This window comes from Passer domesticus, chromosome 23 (genome assembly GCF_036417665.1).
Source record: "Passer domesticus isolate bPasDom1 chromosome 23, bPasDom1.hap1, whole genome shotgun sequence".
Taxonomy (NCBI): Eukaryota; Metazoa; Chordata; class Aves; order Passeriformes; family Passeridae; genus Passer; species Passer domesticus.
The window spans coordinates 111,982-127,248 of NC_087496.1; the positions used below are offsets into that span (position 1 = coordinate 111,982).

General features: G+C 56.9%; 1 long non-coding RNA gene across 1 annotated transcript; it reads right to left on the reverse strand.

The window, feature by feature from the left end:
* Positions 1-9,949: 9,949 nt before the first annotated feature.
* LOC135285336 (uncharacterized) lies at positions 9,950-11,349 on the reverse strand. The gene is made up of 3 exons (XR_010350242.1): positions 10,998-11,349; positions 10,402-10,466; positions 9,950-10,292 (listed from the first exon to the last, which is right to left on the reverse strand). It is a non-coding gene; the product is annotated as an uncharacterized LOC135285336 (long non-coding RNA).
* Positions 11,350-15,267: the final 3,918 nt, after the last annotated feature.

Consider the following 15,267-nt stretch of genomic DNA (forward strand, 5'->3'; position numbering starts at 1 on the left):
AGCATCCTGACGTGGATGCAGGACAGCTGCCAGGCACTGCTGGGACCCAGCGGGACAGGACCGGCTGTCTCGTGCCCACGTAGCAGCCCTCACACAGCCAGGGCCACCCCGAAACCAGACAAAGGCTCACGTGTCCGCAGAGAGGAGCAAGGAGCACTGGGCTCCTCTCAGGGGATCTCAGCGTGGTGCTCCAGTGGGAGGGGCAGGCAGGCCACCCACCTTCAGGGCATCCCCTGCATCAACAGGGCCTGCATTTTGTCCTTTTCATCCCTCCACACCAGAACCAGGCCTGACATCTCCTCCTCTGCAGTTTTTCCACTTAGGACGTCATCTCATGCTTGGCCAGTGCATCAGATGAGGCCGCAATGGCTTCTGATACCACCTCCATGCCAACCACAGCTCCACTGTGTTCTGTTCCTCTTTCACAGGTTAACTTCCCATCAATTGACCAATCCATTGTTTCTCTCAAGGGTCACATTCCCACCAGTTCAACCATAAGGTTTCCTTCACTGTCTGTTCTTCATTATCTTGCTGACATGCTCAACAGCAGACCAAATGTAGCAGGGCCTTAGACATGACTTGGCTCCTGACACACAGGCTCCTTGTGCCACTGCTGGCCTTCCGTGTGCTCAGCAGGATCTGTACCTGCACAGGGTTGTGGAACTGCACCTTCAGCACAGGGACCGTGCCAGCCTGAGCTGCCCTCGTTCCTCTGGGTCTGTGCACAAAACACGGCGTGGCAGAGAACGGCAGCAGGGGCCTGTGTGTCCCAGGGCCCCGGATTTGTTCTGCTGCAGCTCCACAGGGATGCAGGCAAAGTGAAGAAGCCAAACTGTTGATTAATGGAAGGCGAAGCAAAGGTGTGAGCAGGGTGGGGAAAAGGGGAAGGGCAGGATCTGAGGACTAGAGGGAAAGAGCCGTGAAAAGGGAGGGAGAATGGAGGGAAAAAGAAGGGATGGGCAGAGTCTGAGGACTGGAGGGAGGGAGCTATCTATAAGCAAGGAGAGGGCTGAAGCCATGCAAGTTTCCCACAGGCTCAGCTGTGCCAATCATCAGCGGTGCCTGGAGCTCCAGCTGGTCTCTTCTGGTCTCAAGGCAGTCTCATCTCCCATGGCATTTGCAGGTCTTCTACAAACTCTGGTTCTTCTGTGCCAGTTCTGCAGCTCTCCCACTGACTATCTGTTGAACTAACATGTATGCCTGGGAAGGGCTGTCATCTTTCCTCAGGGCTTGAAGGGCTGGAAGGGAGAGGAACAGAGCCATGGTCAGAGCCTGGATCGGTGGGAATCCTAGGAGACCGTCCTGCCAGGGCCAGCCCACCCAGCTCTGGCCATGGCCACAAGAGAGGGGGTGTCAGCTGGATCAGCTGGCCACGAATCCCCCCCCCCCTTCTAGGCCATTCCCACTGACTAAGAAGATACCTTTGGGCAACTCAAAAGATTTCAAGAGATTTTCTAATGCTCTCCCAAAAAGATTGGGTGACTCCGTGAAACCTTGCAGTAGCACCATCCACCCAAGCTGTTCCCTTCTACCTGTATCCGGATCTTCCCACTCAAAGGCAAAATAGTCTCTACTGCCCTCATCCAAAGGGCAAGTCCAAAAGGCATCTTTCAAATCCACTACACTGAACCAGGTGTAATTAGGGGGCAATTGACTCAACAAAGGATATGGGTTAGCTACTATGGGAAAAGGAGGAATAGTTCTTTGATTTATTGCCCTTAAATCTTGAACCAGTCTGTAGCTCCCGTCACATTTCTTTACCGGTAAAATGGGAGTATTATGGGGTGGCATGCAAGGTTCTAATATTCCTTGCCGTATTAAATTTTCAGATACTTGTTTTAATCCCCTCCGCCCCTCCAGTGATATTGAATATTGCTTCACTCAGATTGGTATTTCTGGATTTTGTATTTCAACTTGAATGGGCGGAATGTTCAACCTCCCTACTTCACCTGAATGCCAAAAGGTATTATTAATTTCCAGATTATCCTCTTCATTTAAAGAATAGATTTTGAGTTTTCCTTCACAGGGGTTTATCTGTATTCTCAAGGCTAATGTTAAATCTCTGCCCAACAAATTATTCTCAGCCTCCGGGAGCAACAATAAGTCACTCACTCCAAATCTCTCATCTGTCTCTTATTTGCACCCCTTTAAATACAGGAACTGGAAAAGCCTCTCCCTTAACTCCAATTACTGGAATTTTCTCCTGACTTATCTTACATCCCTGTGGTAATTTCCTTACTGTTGACCTAGAATCTCCCGTGTCCACTAAAAATATAATTTCTTCACTATGGGGACCTATTTTTAACTTTATCAAGGGCTCTTCTGGTTGTGTTTCAGTCCCCTTCATTAAATAGAGCCCCTGACCACCCTAATCTTCCTGAAAATTTTCCTCATCTTGCTGCTTTTTCCTACAACTTTTTTGTAGGTGTCCCTTTTTATGACAATAAAAACAGGTGGGTCCTGTACCCATAAAGGCAGGGCAAGAATTTTGGAAGTGTCCCTTCTTGTGGCAGAAAAAGCACGTGGGTCCTGGGTTTCTAAAAAGAGGACCTGACGTCTGCTGTTTGTTCTTTCCTGGGGGTTTTTCTCTATTCAAAGCTGCCTGCATTTCTTTAACTGCTGCCCCCAAGATTCTTGCATCTGCCCTCTGCTTCTCCTCATCCCTCTTTACATACACCTTTTGTGCTTCTCTCAGGAACTCCTGAAGCCCCCTGTCCCGCCAATCTTCTCGTTTCTCCAGCTTCTTTCTGATGTCTCCCCAAGATTTCGCCACAAACCGAGGTTTGAAAAGAACCTGCCCAGCTGCAGAATCAGCATCTATACCTGAATATAATTGCAAGTCCTCCTTTCATCTCTCTAACCATGCTGCCGGGGACTCATCCTTTCTTTGATGCTCACTCAAAGCTTTTCCCATATTTTGCCCCCTGGGCACTGCCTCCCAAATTCCTCGAATAATTGTCCACCGAAGATCACTCATATTCTGCTTATGCCCCACATCCTGATTATTCCAATTTGCATCCTGCACAGGCCATTTCTGATCACCCCGCTCTGGTCCCTGATGTTCTCTGTCCCAAATCTGCATCCCTGCCTGTCAGATCATCTCTCTTTCTTCTCTGGTAAACAAAATTCCTAGGATAGACTGCAACTCCACCCGGGTATATGTGTTTGGTGCCAAAGACTCATCCAACTATTTTGCCACACCAACGGGGTCCTCTGCATCTCGCCCATCTCCTTCTTAGACTCCCTGACATCCCCTGTATTTATGGGAGCACTCACATAACTAATAGGTGGTCCTGTCCTGCATTTGCCATTGGAACCTCTCTAAGTGGGTAATAATCGATTTTCCCTTTCTTCCCCCTCATCTCCATCATTCTCCTCCCCTTGCCTCCCCCTGCCTCTGGTGCTGTGTGCCACTGGTTCCTCTTGAATAAGAGGTGCCTTTGGATTCACAGGGGGACCCTCAGGGACTTGAGGCTGAGCTAGCTGCTTAGGTTGTCCATAGGGGGGTGGGAGATGATTCAATGGGTCTCACGGCTCCTGCCTGTTCCTTTTGACCGCTTGCTCTTTGCTTAATAAAGGATACAACGGGTAACCCTTACCTTCTTGCTTCTGAACAACAAACCCACTTCTCCCCTCAGGGATCTGTAAGGCAGCATACTCACTCTCTTCCTGATTAACAGGCTCTTTGGAATTCACATATATATTTAGAGCCTGGCAAATCCAATCCTCAAATGATCCAAACTTAGGCCAATAGAAATTATTTTTCTGGATCATTTCCTTTGTCTATTCAAACATACAATACTTAATCATTTTCTGCTTCCTTTTTCCCCTTCGGGATTCTCATTCATCTTAAAACTGTATCATCATCCCCAGCAGACTGTCTTGAGGAATGCTCTCTTCTTGAGAATTTCCTTCACTGTCCTCAGATCCTCCAAATTCCTGCGAATTTTTCACACAATCCACAGCCCCTGGATTTAGGCACTTACTTTTTCCCTGACTTATCCCTGGTGGCAACACACTCGAGTACCAGGAGAATCTTGGTTTCTCACACTCACCCCGTGGTTCAACTGCCTCACTTACTCCTCTGTCACACTACCTTCTCAAACTACTTGTTCTACACCTATTTATTTTTATCTCTTTCTCAATCTATTTCCACTTCTCTTTTTTAATTTTCTCCTTCTTTCTCAATCTATTTCTACTTTCCTTTCTTCATTTATTTTACACTTTTCTGGTTACCTCTTCTCACTATTTCATCACATACTAAACCTCTAGCTATCAACTCTTCAAAGCAAATTGAACTAATTCAATCACTCTTCTTCTTAGTCTCCTTACTGAGTCACTCTCTGCTGCTCAAGGACCTTCCCACAGGTTCTTGGACCAGGGACTCCCTTCCTGCCTTGGTCAATCCCTCCCAGGGGCCTCCCTTGTTCACTTCTTGCTTTCTTCCTTTCTCGGCCGGTCTCCTGGCGGAGATCTCGCAAACGCGGTACTGGCAGCTCCCACTCACTTTGGGGGTCCAAGGCTGCCCAGCCCCCGTCTCAGATACTCCACACACACTCACACATGCACACAGCAGCCCCCCAGACCCAAAACCTCGTGATACTCACAGCCTCCTTTCCTCATGAGGGTCTTGGTGCACAAAGAAGTTTTATATGGGTACTCCATTTCTCCTCTAAGCTGCCACTCTGATAGGAGCCTCATTTGCGCGCTCATAATAACTAATTTGCTTACGTGTTATTGGAATTAAGGCTCTCTTTTCCAAGGGAGACTGGTCTAGTCTCAGGACCACTTAAAAGTCTGGCGGTGGGGAGCTCCTTTCCCGAGGGCTATCCATCTCCCCCGGACTTGGAGAGCCTTCCTGGGTGTCGGCACCAAAATTGTTGTATTTGCCTTTCTTCAGCCCCTCTGGGCTCAGAGTTCCTGCTCTTCTGGCTCAATCCTGCCTAAAGCCAGAGAGCTCGGCCTCCCCCACGCAACAGGAACAAGACTCGGCAAGCAGGCACTGGAGCTCAGTGCCTAAGGCTGAGGGGCCGCGGGCTCCAGTCTCGAGCACAGGGAGGGCACACGCCCAGCCCCACAAGTCCTGGCCTCACAGCCCTGAAAGGCCGGGACCAGGGTTCCACACCTGATGCCAGGGGTTCCCTCCAAATGCCCACTGAGGAAGCGCCAGAGCAGCCGGCTGTCAGGAACAAGGCGGCTGCCAGGGGGCTGCTCATGGCCTCTGACACCCAATTGCTCAGGGCTTCCCAGTGCCCCAGCCCCTCAGGCTCTCCCCCAGCCCGGCCAAGCTGCCCGGCAGCAGCGCCGCAGCCCCACAGGAGCTCCAGAGGAGCCCCAGCCAGAGGCACCTGGGAGCCCTCAGCAATGCAGCCAGCAGCACACGGCCAGGAGGACACGGATGGCGCTTCCTGCCTGCCACAGGCCTTGTGGCCATCTCCAGGCACCGCTCCAGCAGGGATCCCTGCAGCGCCGGCCCTGCCCACCCGCTCTGCCGGCAGCACAAAGGCTTCAGCAGAACCACCACAGGCCAAGGGGCTTCTGGCCATTGTCCCTGCAGCACTGCACGCCTGGGCAGCTGGCTGAGTGCAAGCACCATTTTCCCCCTCCTCATCTATGCCCTGTGGATGCAGGGCAGCAAAAGAAACATCCTGGAGCCTGTGTATTATAACGCATTCTATATTTATAAAGTAAAAGCAAACAAAAAGGAGAACATTTTAGAAGAAAAAAAAAATTCCCCATTACTCAGGGGGTCCCAGCAAAAAGAGCCTCTGGGATTAGTTCTCCACTGAGCTCCAGCAGCTCAGCCTGCGGAGACGCGAGAGACGCGGCCGAGCCTTCCACACCCTGCGCAGCTGATCTTGCAGCCTCTGGAACCTGGAGATTGGAGCCCGCTCTGCTGACCTCAGGATGCACAAGGTTTCAATGGCCAGGCTTCCGACACCAAGGCTGATGTCACTGGCCGTTTCTTCAAGGGCTGCAAGAGAAAGGAACAGAGTCACGGTCAGAACCTGGACCTGTGGGGATGCAAGCAGAGTCCCCTGCCAGGGCCATCCCAGCCGGCTCTTGCCATGGCCAGGAGGGAGCAGGGACCAAGGGGATCAGCCTGAAGCTGCTGGCTATGGATCCTCCACGTGGCCCTGAAATCTGTGTGTGCTCTGCCCAGAGCAGCCTTCCTCTGCACCGGGAGCAGAGCTCTCCACAGCTGGGGCAGGGCTTGCAGGTCTTCACCCGCCAACCACTGCTGTCAGCCCGCTGCCCTCACTCACCAGTGTAGATCATCAGGAGCTCTCCTGGCTGCCCCCTCAGGTGCCGCCCGGCCACCCCTGTGAACACAGAGCCTGTCACGGCGGCAGCGGCACAGCTCCCTGCCAGCGGCGCTGCCAGCGCTGCGGCCACACGCCCTGCTGGCCCGGCAGGGCTCAGCCCGGGCCCTTGCCGCACGCTGCCGCCCAAGGGCACGGCTGCCAGAGGGCGGCAGCAGCGCCCGGGCCAGGCGGGGCTCCACGGCGCCGGGCCCGGATGGCGCTGCCGGGGCAGCGGGCGGGGCTGGGGCCGAGCTGCGGCGGGCCGGGGAGGGAGCCCGGCCTCGGGGCTCACCCATGAACCTGATGGCCGCCTCTCGCAGGGGCTCCTGGGGGCTCTCCAGGTAGCGCAGGGCCCGGCGCAGCTGCTCGGCCGCTCGGCTCGTGTCCTCTGCCAGCTGCAGAGAGCGGCAGCAGGGAAGGCTCGGCGCGGGCTCAGCCCCTGTGGCGGGCGCTCCCTGCGCCCAGCCCCGGCCTCCCCTGCCCGCACAGCCCTGAGGCGCGGCCAGCAGCCGCTGGCGCCGGGCTCCGCAGGGGGCAGAGGGCCGGCTGCTGCCCGGGGAGCCGCGGGGCCGCCCCGCAGCCCCGCCGCGCCGGGGCTCCATGGGCACCCGGCTCGGGCCCACAGCAGCCTGGAGAAGAGCCCGCGCCGCCTCTGGGTGCAGCAGCGGGCAGGGGCACAGCTGCCAGCCCCGCACACTGAGCACCGCGCTCAGGGGCCTTCTCCAGGCTGAGGTTGGGGATTCTCGGTCGTCCTTACCAGGCACTTGCTGAACTTCCACAGTTTTTCCTCCTTCACCAGCTTTTTTATATCCCTCCTCTTCAGGAACTTGGCTGCACAAAGCAGTGTTTCCCGAGAACACTGGAGAGCAGCAGAAACGTGGAGATGGCCCCACAGCCCAGGGCACAGGAGAATCCCAATGCCACAGCCTGGGGGAGGCTGCAGCCTGCAAAGCGCCAGGACAGGAGACAGCCCAGCCCCCTGCCAGGGAGACAGCAGCCGGCCACAAGTCCTCACCTCAGCAACAATCTGATTCTCATCATGGCAGTGGAAGTAGAGTGGCAGCAGGCTGTGGTGCACGGGTGACTTCAGGGCATGTTTTCCATCTTCCGTTAATAACTCCAGCATTTCTTGAAAGACCATCATGGAGCTCAGCTGCACCTGGCTATCATCCTGTAGGAAAGCAAGAACAAAAGAGCTCAGCATCAGCTGCTTCGGGTCCAGCAGGGCACAGGCCTGCATCTCCACAGGGCACCAAGTGCCCGGGCAGCAGCCAGTGGCCGTGGCTGTGGGCACAGAGCCTTACGCGGTCAAAGAGTGGCAGGAGCGCCTCAGCCAGCTGCAGGGCGAGGGAGCTGGGTATTGGGGTACCATTATCCAGGAATAAATATCTGAGTAGGAGAATGGTCATCCTGATCACGTCACTATCATTTTCCTCCAGGAGCTCCACAAGACTTTCAGTCAGGCTCCACATTTTTTCGGCCTGTGTGGAACACAAGTTTGTGAAAGGCCACCCGGCTGCAGCAGGGCCTAGAGGCCAAAGCCCGTCCCGAAGCACTTGGGCAGCTGAAGCGGGAGGCAGGAGAGCTGGGAGCAGCTGCCCTGGGCCCAAAGCCCAGCCAAGCCCAAGTGACAGCGTTTTCCAGCCCCACACTGCCGGCAGGGCTTCAGCCACTGCCCCTTCTCACCATCAAGGGATTCTTGCCCAGCACCACGAGGCCTCGGAGTGCCAAGTGACGCCTCTCCCCGTCCTCGCTCCGCAGGTTCTTTGTCATGATCTCCAGAACACTGTCGCTGCATTCCCTCAAGTCCAGGCACTCGAGGACCTGAAAGGCACAGGGCAGTGACAGGGCACCCGGCCTGCAGCAGCCCGGAACCGCACAGGGCAGGGCCCAGGCAGCAGCACAGGGCACGGGCACCGTCCCAGGCAGCTGCGGCTACGAGAGGGCAGAGAGCTGGGAGGCAGCTCAGCCAGGCAGCGCTGGCCTTCAGGCTCACCTCCACAATGAACACCAGGGCAGGGAAATCCCAGTATGGCATCTCTTTGCTGAGCAGGCTGAGCAGGTAGAATGCAATCCCACAACAAAAGTGTATGGATGAGTGGCGAATTTCTCTGACAAGAGGAAAAAGGAAACAAGACCCTGAGCCAGTGGGGCAAACCTCTGCCAGGAGTGACACACACAGTTCACATCTTTCCTCACCACCCTCCCAGCAAGGGGCCCTGGGCCATTTGGGAGTTGTTTGCTCCAGAGCAGCCTCCTCTCCCAGCCTTTTCCAGTCTGCTTGGCCATCCCTCAGTGACAAGGGCCTCTGGCCCACAGCCACAGGGACTGTGTGGGGCACCCTGGGCACAGAGCACAAGTGGCTGGAGCAATGGGGAGAAGGGGGTCTCACCTGGCCAGCAGACCCACGGCATAGTGGTGGGTGTCAGCACAGAGCAGCGTGTCCCAGGCACCCTTGCGTTCCATTGCCACCACCACATCCTCACAGCGGAGAAGGCAGAGCAGGGACTTGAGGGTCCGCACTGCAAACCTGTGTGCAGAGCAAAGCCCAGGTCACACTGGGAGCACTGGCTCCTTCCCAGGCCACGTGGCAGGGACAGGAGCTCTAGGATGGAGCACCTGTTGGGGCTGGTGGCAAGGCCGTGTTCTTCCTGGCATCCCTTCCAGAAGGTATCCACCTCTCCTGGCATATCCAGAGTGCTGAAGAACACTTGGAAGAGCAGGTGCACAAACAGGTGTGGGAAATACACCTTCATTATACGTGGGATACAGGGCACCTGGAGGACCTTCCACATCACCAGAGTTGCCTGCAAAGGACAAAGGCCCAGAGAGAGCGCTCAGTGCCGAGGTGTCCGTGTGGCAGGGCCCGAGCGTGGCAGGGAGAGGCCCGGAGAGACGCAGGGGGAGCAGGGGGCCTGGTGGCCCTGAAGCTGCCCCTGGGCCAGGTTTCAGGCCAGTGCCTGAGGCAGGGAGATGCAGTGGGGGAAGGAGGATGGAGAGCTGCTGGAGAGGCAGCCTTGGGGCCAGCAAAGGCCACTTGCAGAAACTCACAGCCAGGGCAAAGACACCCGTTTTGTCCCCATCGGAGGTGCACGTGCTGTGCTCCGGCCAGCTCCCCAGCACATCCAGGAGCACCAGCTGTGCCAGCTCCGCAGTCCTGCTTGAGCCCATGATGGTTTTCCACATGGCCGCGGCAGCTCTGCAGGGTTAGAGCTCTGTCTCAGGGGCGTGTCAGACACAGCACCGCTGGGAGCTGAGCTGGCTGCCAGTTCTGCCTCTGCCCTCTGCCCCTGGCCAGCAGCAGCCAGGCAGCCCAGCCCTGTGGGGACAGAGCCCTGAGGGGCAGGGAGGGAGCACGGCAGCAGGCTCGGGGGCTGACATGCCAGGGCTGGGAAAGGGAGCAGCCAGAGGGCCCTGGAAGTCTCTGCTGCTCAGACACCTGGGCCAGGCTGTGCAGGATGATGGGCTGGGGAGCCCTGAGCCCTCTGGGCAGCTGGGCCCTTACCTGTCACAGGACGGGGCCACACGCAGGAGCGTCATGACTGCGTCATTTGTCAGTGCTTCAGTGAGATCCAGCAGGGCCATGTCCAGCCTGTGCTCAGCGCAATCATTGGCCAGGAGCCACTGGTGGATGTACCTCACCATGGCGGGCACCTGGAGAAGGCACAGGGAAACTTGGAAAGCTGCCAGAGGGAGCAATGTCCCCAGCTTCCCCAGAGATGTTCTTCCCATCCCACCACACTGTGATGGCCTCAAAGGCTCACAAGGACCAGCAGGTGTGGCTGGGGAGGCCAAGAAGTTCCTGGGAGGATGAAACGCTGGCCACAGGCTGCGTATTTGCTTTGGATGGTAACAATCTTCCTCTACAAGCATATACAGCAGGGCAGCACTGCTCTTGCTTTGGAAGATGGGCGAGTATGGTCTGTACGCAGCGCCCCTGGTGATGGTCTCTTCCTGCTGAATCCTCTTGATGAATTTGCAAATGAGCTGTAGGAGAAGGGCAAGAAGCCAGGGATGTTCCATGGAGTGCTCCACACACGGTGCTCGGCTGAGCAGGGACAGCAGGCCCAGCCCAGGTGGGCATGGCTGCAGGTACCTGCGCTGTTTTGCGGAAGTGGCCACGGCTGGATTGCTGCTCTTGTGTGCGCTCCATGGCTGCATCTGGCAAAGAGCGAGCACAGCCAGAGCTGAGGGGCTGCGGGAGAGGCCAGAGAACACAGCCCAGCCCTGCGCTCCCCAGGCAGGGACAGCCCCGGGGTGCCCCAGGGGGATGGAGCACGGCCACTGTGGGGTGTCTGCCTGGGCCCTCTTCTGTCCTGTCCATGGGCATTTCCCCAGGGGATGGGATGGGATGGGATGGGATGGGATGGGATGGGATGGGATGGGATGGGATGGGATGGGATGCCATGGGATGGGATGGGATGGGATGGGATGGGATGGGATGGGATGGGATGGGATGGGATGCCATGGGATGGGATGGGATGGGATGCCATGGGATGCCATGGGATGGGATGGGATGGGATGGGATGGGATGGGATGGGATGGGATGGGATGGGATGGGAAGGGAAGGGATGGGACGGGACGGGACGGGACGGGACGGGATGGGATGGGATGGGATGGGATGGGATATGCCACAGGATGGGGCCAAGCTGGCTGCAGGCTCCAGTCCTACGGCCCAACTCTGCCACTCACCCTCCTGTGGTGGATGGAATGGCACCACCTCTTCTGTCTCCTCTCCTGGGTCAGCTCCAGAGCCTTCTTCCTCCTCCTCCACCCAGGCCATCCTAGGGTCTCTTGGGGGTCTCTGCTCCATGTCAGTGACTGGAGCTAGTAGCAGGACAGATGCCTTGGAAAAGCTCCGGAGCACCAAGTCCCACGCTCTGCCCTTGAGGGCACTGCCAAACAGAAGCCTCGGAAGGCCACAGGTCACCAGGTCCTGAGTCTGGCCTCAAGGTCAGCTGCAGGAACAACGCCTCAGAAAAGCTCCAGGTCAGACAGGAACGAGTGCGCTGTGCGGGGGCTCCTCACAGCACCGCTCTGTCCCGTCCTGTCCCGTCGCCTGCTCCGAGCGCTGTGGAGTGTTCTTGTCACCACCAGCTCCCATGTCACCACGTGTCACAAAGGACACACTCCTCCATTCCATGCCATAGTGACCATGCTGCAGTGTGTCACAAAGGAACCTTGCACACACTGCCACCTGCCCTGGGGCCGCCCCCAGCCCACCCAAAGTGGCCCAGGTTGGAAGGAATCCCTGGCCCCAAGTGTCTAAGGCAGCCCGACAGGATCTTTAGGAAGGGCTCAGCCCATCAGCAAAGGCTGCCCTGCTCTGCGGGCTCAGGGCAGCAGAAGGAGCCGCCAGGGCTGCCGAGGCAGCCGCGCTGGCAAGGGCACGGGGCCTTCCACGGAAGCTGACACGGCCTCCTTGGGACACGTCCCGGCTGCTGGCCATCCTAAACCCGCGGCTGGGACAGGCACAGGGAACGTGTGGGCCAGGGCACCAATGCTGCTCTGAGCCCTGGGGCCCGGGCAGCGCTGCCATCAGCAGGTGTAGCAGAGTCACCGCCCAAGCAGAGCTGCCACCCCCTGAGCCCTGGCAGCGCTGCTGCCCCTCTCCTGCCCCAGAGACCTGTGCCCCGGGGGGCTTGTGTGCCACAGGGAGCCAAAGCCCACGTGCACTGGGAGCTGTGCTCCTCCCTGCAGGGGCTGTTGGCAGCAGCACCTGGAGCACTGCTGCAACACTTGGTGTCTGTCAGAAGCTCTTACTACATGCTGGAAGTGTTTTGTCATTAAAGTAATTTCCTGCAGCACAAAAGCCTCTTTACCGTGATGACACAGAAGAATCTGGCATTAAAGACTCCTCACTTCAGGAAAGCTTTACTTTCCATTTCTCAACTCAAGTAGTTCCAAAAAAGTTGCAAACTCCCCCAATCAATTGTGATGGCCTGAGAACATGAGAGTTGGAAATTGCCTTCCCCTCTCAAAGCAGCAACTCATGTGCCTTGATGTCATGCATTGGGAGTCACTTTACAAACATCACACTACCCAGAGGTGAACAGAAGGCCATTCTTTGCTTTCAAATGGTTTTCAATGAACGGATGATAACATCCTCATTCCCTTAAGGAATAGAAGCTCTAAAAGAATGCAAGTCCTCTTCTTCCCTGCAGGATAATCAGGACCATGAACAGAAATAGTCACAGGTATTCTTTCTGCCCTCCATAACCAATGCTCCACCAAACCACAGATGCTGTCTTCAAAGTGACTCCAATTCCAGCCTAGACCTCTCCCCTTCCAGACAACTCTTTCCCCAACCTGCCCCCCAACACTAATCCCCCCAAACACCCGCACAGGAGCCCTCAACACCCCGCCAGGACCCCCAGCTGTCCCTGTCCCTCCGCAGAGCTTTCCCAGCCTCCAGCAGACCCCCTGGTTCCCTGCACGTGCCGTGGGATGGCCCTCAGGAGGATCTGCTCCAAGGCCTTTCCCGGGAGCAAGCTCAGGCTGCCAGGCCCATGGTTCCTGGATCATCCTTCCCACCGAGCCTTCCTGTGCACGGCTGTTCCCTTGGCACATTTGCGCTCGGCTGGGATTTCTCCACTCAGCCAGGGCTGCTGCTAAAGGATGGAGAGCAGCCTGGCAAGCTCTTCCTCCAGCTGCCTCTTTCCTCTTGGGGGAGGTAGAACATTCCACAGGCAAGAAACTGGTGCCTCCACAGACCCTGGATCCATGCTGGGACAGACAAGGATGTGAAGTATGTCATATGGAAAAACTCTTTATCACTAACCGCTCGCATTTGTTCTGTCTGTTCCTTTGTTACCCATGGTATAAAGCAATACTCACTCGTTTGTCATACACAGAGGCCCCCGCCTACACAGCTCATTCACACCATGTGGGTTCAAGTCTGATGGGTGCCTTGCACAGATGGCACAGGGAGTCCCACCTGCACGGTCCCGGGTCAGGGGTGAGCGTCCCCTTGGTGGGTTAGAGTCCCAGAGTTCGGGAGTGGTATGCTAACTGGCATTGATTAAATGTGGCTGGAATTTGGATTGGGAGCTGGTTTAGAGAGTTTATTAAGTCTGGTATAATATCGTGTGTGTGTCCATGTGTGGGAACTCAGTACATCACTCCGGATGTCCAGACCTACCGAGACACCCCTTGGGGGGCTCGGAGGCCCTGGAATATTGCCAAAAGTACCTGGTGGCTTGACTTTGGTCCTTTTAAAGAAATTACACCTGAAGGTGAGGAGATGAGAGAATTTCAGGTCTGAATGGTGAGGGGATGTTATTCACTTGTTAGAACTTAAGTTAGAATGCACTGTACAGGGGGGTTTTATGTGTTGTACAGGGGGGTCTAGAATTCTGTGCATGGATCAGGAGTCCCAAGATGGAGGAATTTGGGCGTGCCCTGTCCTTCTTCTTTCTTCTCCTTGGCATCCATGTTCAGGATGATGTTGGCATGTGTGGATTGGTTCATAGAAAGACTACACTTGCCAACAAGGGCAGAAAGTATTGGGAATTAAAGGTAAATATCTAATACGTAATTTTCACTATAAAAGAGACAACTGCCTCGTGGGCGGGAGAGAGTGCCTTTGGCTGTCTTGCTGATCAGACCTCGGCTGGACAGACAGAATATCTTTGTAGATAACAAATAATAAACTCAACTGAAGACCTAAAAGCAAGAGTCCAGACTCTTTCTTCGAGAGCGCGGCCTACCCAGAACCACTTTTCCCGTGCTGGGGCAGAGACAAGTAACAGCCGACCCCGGCATCTACCATCCTGCCACATGGAATCAAGAACCTGCTGTGTGATTGCCCAAAGCTCTAGAGATCTGTTATTGTGTGAATGTAACTGTGAAACCATGTTCTGTAAGGTCAGAAGTCTGGAGTCAGTCCATGTAAAGTGCTGTACGCAGGGGTGCCAGCCTCCACCCCACACGCCGCTCCCTTGCCAGAGGTGGCGCGGGCTCTTCTCCAGGCTGCTGTGGGCCCGAGCCGGGTGCCCATGGAGCCCCGGCGCGGCGGGGCTGCGGGGCGGCCCCGCGGCTCCCCGGGCAGCAGCCGGCCCTCTGCCCCCTGCGGAGCCCGGCGCCAGCGGCTGCTGGCCGCGCCTCAGGGCTGTGCGGGCAGGGGAGGCCGGGGCTGGGCGCAGGGAGCGCCCGCCACAGGGGCTGAGCCCGCGCCGAGCCTTCCCTGCTGCCGCTCTCTGCAGCTGGCAGAGGACACGAGCCGAGCGGCCGAGCAGCTGCGCCGGGCCCTGCGCTACCTGGAGAGCCCCCAGGAGCCCCTGCGAGAGGCGGCCATCAGGTTCATGGGTGAGCCCCGAGGCCGGGCTCCCTCCCCGGCCCGCCGCAGCTCGGCCCCAGCCCTGCCCACTGCTCCGGCAGCGCCATCCGGGCCCGGCGCCGTGGAGCCCCGCCTGGCCCGGGAGCTGCTGCCGCTCTCAGACCGCCCTGCCAGCTGAGAAATGCTCCTTGGGCCTTGGCCTTGGCCAACAGCCCCTGGGCTCAGCTCCTCTGCAGCTCAGCACAAATACTGTCTGCCCCAGGCACTGGTGCTGCCCAACCAGCTCCTGGTTGCTGTAGGAGCAGCCCTGGGAACTGGTTTTGTTCTCTCAGTGGCACAACATCCCTGCTCTCACACTGCCAAAGAAAGCTGTTGATGCCAAGTACGGCGAGGAGGAACCATTGCTGTGACTGAAGCCCCTCTCTTGGGCCCTACAAACAGCGCTCCAAAAGGAACCCCTTGGAGCTCTCCGGGGCCAGCGATTCCCTCTGAGTGGGGCCTCTCCCAGCCGGGAACTCTCCCGTTTGCTGCACTCGGGGATCCTGAACAAGGACAGAGCCTGGGCCAATCCCCCCACTCCTCCAGGCTCAACACTTCACCCGCTGGGGAGATGCCAAAACATCCACAGGGAGTATTTCCTGCCCTCAGGGGAATTTGTCACAGGTGCCTTGCACTGCCTCTTTG